This window comes from Triticum urartu, chromosome 7A (assembly GCF_056163025.1).
Source record: "Triticum urartu cultivar PI428250 chromosome 7A, HENAU_Tu73, whole genome shotgun sequence".
NCBI classification, from domain to species: Eukaryota; Viridiplantae; Streptophyta; class Magnoliopsida; order Poales; family Poaceae; genus Triticum; species Triticum urartu.
The window spans coordinates 696132927-696141429 of NC_141879.1; positions in this window are offsets into that span (position 1 = coordinate 696132927).

An 8503-nucleotide genomic window follows, 5' to 3' on the forward strand; every position below is an offset into this window, starting at 1 on the left:
ACTTGCAAAGATAACCAATCATACATAAAAGAATTCAGAGAAGATTCAAATATTATTCATAGATAGACTTGATCATAAACCCACAATTCATCGGTCTCAACAAACACACCGCAAAAAGAAGAGTACATTGAATAGATCTCCACAAGAGAGGGGGAGAACTTTGTATTGAGATTCAAAAAGAGAGAAGAAGCCATCTAGCTACTAACTATGGACCCAAAGGTCTGAGGTAAACTACTCACACTTCATCGGAGAGGCTACGATGATGTAGAAGCCCTCCATGATGACGGCCCTCCTCCGGCGGAGCTCCGGAACAGGCCCCAAGATGGGATCTCGTGGATACAGAAAGTTGCGGCGGTGGAATTAGGTTTTTGGCTCCGTATCTGTTTGTTTGGGGGTACGTAGGTATATTTAGGAGGAAGATGTACGTTGGTGGAGCATCGAGGGGCCCACGAGGCAGGGGGCGCTCCCTAGGGGGGCGCGCCCCCACCCTCGTGACCTCCTCTTTTGTTCCATGGTGTAGTGTCCAAGTCTCCTGGATCACGTTCGGTGAGAAAATCACGTTCCCGAAGGTTTTATTCCGCTTGGACTCCGTTTGATATTCTGTTTATCCGAAACACTGAAATAGGCAAAAAAAACAGCAATGGCTGGGCCTCCGGTTAATAGGTTAGTCCCAAAAATAATATAAAAGTGGAAAATAAAGCCCAATATAGTCCAAAACAATAGATAATATAGCATGGAGCAATCAAAAATTATAGATACGTTGGAGATGTATCATGCACCAACTAACAGCTCCACTGTTCAATGTAAACACGTATCCGGTTTGCGATTTAGAATCGTCCGGATCAGTGTCAAAGCTTGCATCAACATAACCATTTACGATGAGCTCTTTGTCACCTCCATATATGAGAAACATATCCTTAGTCCTTTTCAGGTACTTCAGGATGTTCTTGACCGCTGTCCAGTGATCCACTCCTGGATTACTTTGGTACCTCCCTGCTAGACTTATAGCAAGGCACACATCAGGTATGGTACACAGCATTGCATACATGATAGAGCCTATGGCTGAAGCATAGGGAACATCTTTCATTTTCTCTCTATCTTCTGCGGTGGTTGGACATTGAGTCTTACTCAACTTCACACCTTGTAACACAGGCAAGAACCCTTTCTTTGCTTGATCCATTTTGAACTTCTTCAAAGTTTTGTCAAGGTATGTGCTTTCTGAAAGTCCAATTAAGCGTCTTGATCTATCTCTATAGATCTTAATGCCCAATATGTAAGCAGCTTCACCGAGGTGTTTCATTGAAAAACTCTTATTCAAGTATCCCTTTATGCTATCCAGAAATTCTATATCATTTCCAATAAATAATATGTCATCCACATATAATATCAGAAATGCTACAGAGCTCCCACTCACTTTCTTGTAAATACAGGCTTCACCAAAAGTCTGTACAAAACCAAATGCTTTGATCGCACTATCAAAGCGTTTATTCCAACTCCGAGAAGCTTGCACCAGTCCATAAATGGATCGCTGGAGCTTGCACACTTTGTTAGCTCCCTTTGGATCGACAAAACCTTCTGGTTGCATCATATACAACTCTTCTTCTAGAAATCCATTCAGGAATGCAGTTTTGACATCCATCTGCCAAATTTCATAATAATAAAATGCGGCAATTGCTAACATGATTCGGACAGACTTAAGCCTCGCTACGGGTGAGAAGGTCTCATCGTAGTCAATCCCTTAAACTTGTCAAAAACCTTTTGCAACAAGTCGAGCTTTGTAGATAGTAACATTACCGTCAGCGTCAGTCTTCTTCTTGAAGATCCATTTATTCTCAATTGCTTGCCGATCAACGGGCAAGTCAACCAAAGTCCACACTTTGTTCTCAAGATGGATCCCATCTCAGATTTCATGGATTCTAGCCATTTTGCGTAATCTGGGCTCACCATCACTTCTTCATAGTTCGTAGGTTCATCATGATCTAGTAGCATGACTTCCAGAACAGGATTACCGTACCACTCTGGTGCGGATCTTACTCTGGTTGATCTACGAGGTTCGGTAGTAACTTGATCTGAAGTTTCATGATCATTATCATTAGCTTCCTCACTAATTGGTATAGGTGTCACAGAAACCGGTTTATGTGATGTACTACTTTCCAATAAGGGATCAGGTACAGTTACCTCATCTAGTTCTACTTTCCTCCCACTCACTTCTTTCGAGAGAAACTCCTTCTCTAGAAAAACTCCGAATTTATCAACAAAAGTATTGCCTTCGGATCTGTGATAGAAGGTGTACCCAACAGTCTCCTTTGGGTATCCTATGAAGACACATTTCTCCGATTTGGGTTCGAGCTTATCAGGTTGAAGCTTTTTCACATAAGCATCGCAGCCCCAAACTTTCACAAACGACAACTTTGGTTTCTTTCCAAACCACAGTTCATAAGGCGTCGTCTCAACGGATTTTGATGGTGCCCTATTTAATGTGAATGCGGCCGTCTCTAAAGCATAACCCCAAAATGATAGCGGTAAATCTGTAAGAGACATCATAGATCGCACCATATCTAGTAAAGTACGATTACGACGTTCAGACACACCATTACGCTGTGGTGTTCCGGGTGGCGTGAGTTGTGAAACTATTCCGCTTTGTTTCAAATGTAGACCAAACTCGTAACTCAAATATTCTCCTCCACGATCAGATCGTAGAAACTTTATTTTCTTGTTACGATGATTTTCAACTTCACTCTGAAATTCTTTGAACTTTTCAAATGTTTCAGACTTATGCTTCATTAAGTAGATATACCCATATCCGCTTAAATCATCTGTGAAAGTGAGAAAATAACGATATCCACCACGAGCCTCAATATTCATTGGTCCACATACATCTGTATGTATGATTTCCAACAAATCTATTGCTCTCTCCATAGTACCAGAGAACGACGTTTTAGTCATCTTCCCATGAGGCACGGTTCGCAAGTACCAAGTGATTCATAATCAAGTGGTTCCAAAAATCCATCAGTATGGAGCTTCTTCATGCGCTTTACACCGATATGACCTAAACGGCAGTGCCACAAATAAGTTGCACTATCATTATCAACTCTGCATCTTTTGGTTTCAACATTATGAATATGTGTATCACTACTATCGAGATTCATCAAAAATAGACCACTCTTCAAGGGTGCATGACCATAAAAGATATTACTCATATAAATAGAACAACCATTATTCTCTGATTTAAATGAATAACCGTCTCGCATCAAACAAGATCCAGATATAATGTTCATGCTGAACGCTGGCACCAAATAACAATTATTTAGGTCTAATACTAATCCCAAAGGTAGATGTAGAGGTAGTGTGCCGACCGTGATCACATCGACTTTGGAACCATTTCCCACGGGCATCGTCACCTCGTCCTTAGCCAACCTTCGCTTAATCCGTAGCCCATGTTTCGAGTTGCAAATGTTAGCAACAGAACCAGTATCAAATACCCAGGTGCTATTGCGAGCATTAGTAAGGTACACATCAATAACATGTATATCACATATACCTTTGTTCACTTTGCCATCCTTCTTATCCGCCAAATACTTGGGGCAGTTCCGCTTCCAATGACCAGTTTGCTTGCAGTAGAAGCACTCAGTCTCAGGCTTAGGTCCAGACTTAGGTTTCTTCTCCTGAGCAGCAACTTGTTTGCTGTTCTTCTTGAAGTTTCCCTTCTTCTTCCCTTTGCCCTTTTTCTTGAAACTGGTGGTCTTATTGACCATCAACACTTGATGCTCCTTCTTGATTTCTACCTCCGCGGCTTTTAGCATCGCGAAGAGCTCGGGAATAGTCTTATTCATCCCTTGCATATTATAGTTCATCACGAAGCTTTTGTAGCTTGGTGGCAGTGATTGAAGAACTCTGTCAATGACACTATCAATAGGAAGATTAACTCCCAGTTGAGTCAAGTGATTATGATAGCCAGACATCTTGAGTATATGTTCACTGACAGAATTATTCTCCTCCATCTTGCAGCTATAGAACTTATTCGAGACTTCATATCTCTCAATCCGGGCATTTGCTTAAAATATTAACTTCAACTCCTGAAACATCTCATATGCTCCATGACGTTCAAAATGTCGTTGAAGACCCGGTTCTAAGCCGTAAAGCATGGCACACTGAACTATCGAGTAGTCATCAGCTTTGCTCTGCCAGACGTTCATAACATCTGGTGTTGCTCCTGCAGCAGGCTTGGCACTTAACGGTGCTTCCAGGACATAATTCTTCTGTGAAGCAATGAGGATAATCCTCAAGTTACGGACCCAGTCCGTGTAATTTCTACCATCATCTTTCAACTTTGCTTTCTCAAGGAACGCATTAAAATTCAACGGAACAACAGCACGGGCCATCTATCTACAATAAAACATAAACAAGCAAGATACTATCAGGTACTAAGTTCATGATAAATTTAAGTTCAATTAATCATATTACTTAAGAACTCCCACTTAGAAAGATATCCCTCTAATCCTCTAAGTGATCACATGATCCAAATTAACTAAACCATGTCCGATCATCACGTGAGATGGAGTAGTATCAATGGTGAACATCACTATGTTGATCATATCTACTATATGATTCACGCTCGACCTTTCGGTCTCCGTGTTCCGAGGCCATATCTATTATATGCTAGGCTCGTCAAGTTTTAACATGAGTATTCCACATGTGCAACTGTTTTGCACCCGTTATATTTGAACGTAGAGCCTATCACACCCGATCATCACGTGGTGTCTCAGCACGAAGAACTTTTGCAACGGTGCATACTCAGGGAGAACACTTACTTTGATAATTTAGTGAGGGATCATCTTATAATGCTACTGTCAATCAAAGCAAGATAAGATGCATAAAAGATAAACATCACATGCAATAAATATAAGTGATATGATATGGCCATCATCATCTTGTACTTGTGATCTCCATCTCTGAAGTACCGTCATGATCACCATCGTCACCGGCGCGACACCTTGATCTCCATCGTAGCATCGTTGTCGTCTCGCCAATCTTATGCTTCCACGACTATCGCTACTGCTTAGTGATAAAGTAAAGCATTACAGCGCGATTGCATTGCATACAATAAAGCGACAACCATATGGCTCCTGCCAGTTGCCGATAACTCGGTTACAAAACATGAACAACTCATACAATAAAATTTAGCATCATGTCTTGACCATATCACATCACAACATGCCATGCAAAAACAAGTTAGACGTCCTCTACTTTGTTGTTGCAAGTTTTACGTGGCTGCTACGGGCTTAGCAAGAACCATTCTTACCTACGCATCAAAAACCACAACGATAGTTTGTCAACGTGGTGCTATTTTAACCTTCGCAAGGACCGGGCGTAGCCACACTCGGTTCAACTAAAGTTGGAAAAACTGACACCCGCCAGCCACCTGTGTGCAAAGCACGTCGGTGGAACCAGTCTCGCGTAAGCGTACGCGTAATGTCTGTCCGGGCCGCTTCATCCAACAATACCGCCGGACCAAAGTATGACATGCTGGTAAGCAGTATAACTTATATCGCCCACAACTCACTTGTGTTCTACTCGTGCATAACATCAACACATAAAACCTGGCTCGGATGCCACTGTTGGAGAACGTAGTAATTTCAAAAAAATTCCTACACACACGCAAGATCATGGTGATGCATAGCAATGAGAGGGGAGATTGTTGTCTACGTACCCTCGTAGACCGGCAACGGAAGCGTTGACACACCGTAGAGGAAGTAGTCGTACGTCTTCCCAATCCGACCGATCCAAGTACCGAACGTATGGCACCTCCGAGTTCTGCACACGCTCAACTCGGTGACGTCCCTCGAGCTCTGATCCAGCCGAGTGTTGAGGGAGAGTTTCGTCAGCACGACGGCGTGATGACGGTGATGATGTTCTACCGACGCAGGGTTTCGCCTAAGCACCGCTACGATATGACCGAGGTGGAATATGGTGGAAGGGGGCACCGCACACGGCTAAGGAACGATCACGAAGATCAACTTGTGTGTCTTGGGGTGTCCCCTTGCCCCCGTATATTAAGGAGGGAAAGGGGGAGGTGCGGCCGGCCCTAGGGGTGCGCCTGGAGGAGTCCTACTCCCACCGGGAGTAGAACTCCCCCCTCTTGCCTTGTTGGAGAAGGAAAGGGGAAGGGGGAAAGAGGAAAGGGGGGCGCCCCCCCCCTTCCTTGTCCTATTCAGACTAGGGGGGAGGGGCACGCGGCCTGCCCTGGCCGGCCCTCCTCTTCTCCCTTAGGGCCCATGTAGGCCCATTAACCCCCCTCGGGGGGGGGGGGGGTTCCGGTAACCCCCCGGTACTCCGGTAAAATCCCGGTTTCACCCGGAATGTTTTCGATATCCAAATATAGGCTTCCAATATATCAATCTTTATGTCTCGACCATTTCGAGACTCCTCGTCATGTCCTCGATCACATCCGGGACTCTGAACAACCTTCGGTACATCAAATCACAAAAACCTAATTACGATCGTCACCGAACTTTAAGCGTGCGGACCCTACGGGTTCGAGAACTATGTAGACATGACCGAAACACGTCTCCGGTCAATAACCAATAGCGGAAACTGGATGCTCATATTGGCTCCTACATATTCTACGAAGATCTTTATCGGTCAGACCGCATAACAACATACGTTGTTCCCTTTGTCATCGGTATGTTACTTGCCCGAGATTCGATCGTCGGTATCTCAATACCTAGTTCAATCTCGTTACCGGAAAGTCTCTTTACTCGTTCCGTAATTCATCATCCCGCAACTAACTTATTAGTTGCAATGCTTGCAAGGCTTGAGTGATGTGCATTACCGAGAGGGCCCAGAGATACCTCTCCGACAATCGGAGTGACAAATCCTAATCTCGAAATACGCCAACCCAACAAGTACCTTTGGAGACACTTGTAGAGCACCTTCATAATCACCCAGTTACGTTGTGACGTTTGGTAGCACACAAAGTGTTCCTCCGGTAAACGGGAGTTGCATAATCTCATAGTCATAGGAACATGTATAAGTTATGAAGAAAGCAATAGCAACAAACTAAACGATCAAGTGCTAAGCTAACGGAATGGGTCAAGTCAATCACATCATTCTCCTAATGATGTGACCCCGTTAATCAAATGACAACTCATGTCTATGGCTAGGAAACATAACCATCTTTGATCAACGAGCTAGTCAAGTAGAGGAATACTAGTGACACTCTGTTTGTCTATGTATTCACACATGTATTATGTTTCCAGTTAATACAATTATAGCATGAATAATAAACATTTATCATGATATAAGGAAATAAATAATAACTTTTATTATTGCCTATAGGACATATTTCCTTCAAAATACATATTGTTATTTGTGTTTGATTATTGTACTTTTGCAAAATATTTATTAAATATATCATGCATGTTTGCATGTTGAAGTTAATCTTTTCCTATGACTCATTGAATGTTGAAGTGGATCTTTTCTAATGCATGTTGCTTGATGAGGTGTCATGCTTGCATGTTGAGAGAAATAGGTTAGTGGGGGCTAGCTATTTATATATAGAAGATTTGTAGTGGTGGCATGGTTATAGTGCAAGTGTTAGTGAAGCAGGATAATCAACACAATGTTCTCTATCTACTAGATAAAACAACTTCGCAACACTCTATAATATTTATTCTAGACAACACTTGCTTGTCGGGAATGCACGAAAGAGTTTTTCTTTGATAGAGACAATAAAGCATAAGTTAGGAGTGTGAAAATTATGTAGTAAAACATGATGCTCTAATGCTCTTAAGCAACCCACAATTATTTGCTCCTCAAGGCTCTCAAGATCTTTATTTCAATCATTATCTGCTGGAACTTTGATTGTCACGTGAAGGGATTATGCCAACTAAGTGATCATGCATAGGTTTTCCTTTTGGCTTAATATTCAAGAACTATGGACCTTTGATATATGTCTCTTTTGAGATATTTTGATTTACCACATATACACTATTTCAAGAGAAATCCGAATAATATGTGTTTTAGTGTTGCCACTACGTATGGTAACAAACTCATAGCCAAAATCCGAGCTATCGCTCTTGTTGGATCTTTCATTGGCCAGCGGAGTTCTCAACATAGCATCAAGAAAGGTGACGAAGCCACATTTACACATGTATTCGTGCATATAATAGTAGGCCATGGCACCAGCAAGGAACTGAAGCACCATGTAAAAAAACAACACAGTTTTTTGGCATAATCTCGTTCACCCTTCAACTAATTTCCTTTAGAAATCCACAAGTTCTATCAAGTCTACTAAAATTAAAAACACCTGCAGATGGAAAGGGGATTCATTAGTGGATCTTCCAGCCAACAATCTCAAATTGCAATTAGGATTCATCGGGTGATCTTCCTCGCAATCTCAAATTGCTTCAGGCAATCTTCCAGGTAGCTCATTGCAGTATTGGGTTCAGAGAAAAGGAAAGCTGCAGCTGGCAGAACACATAGCTATGCAACAATCAAATAA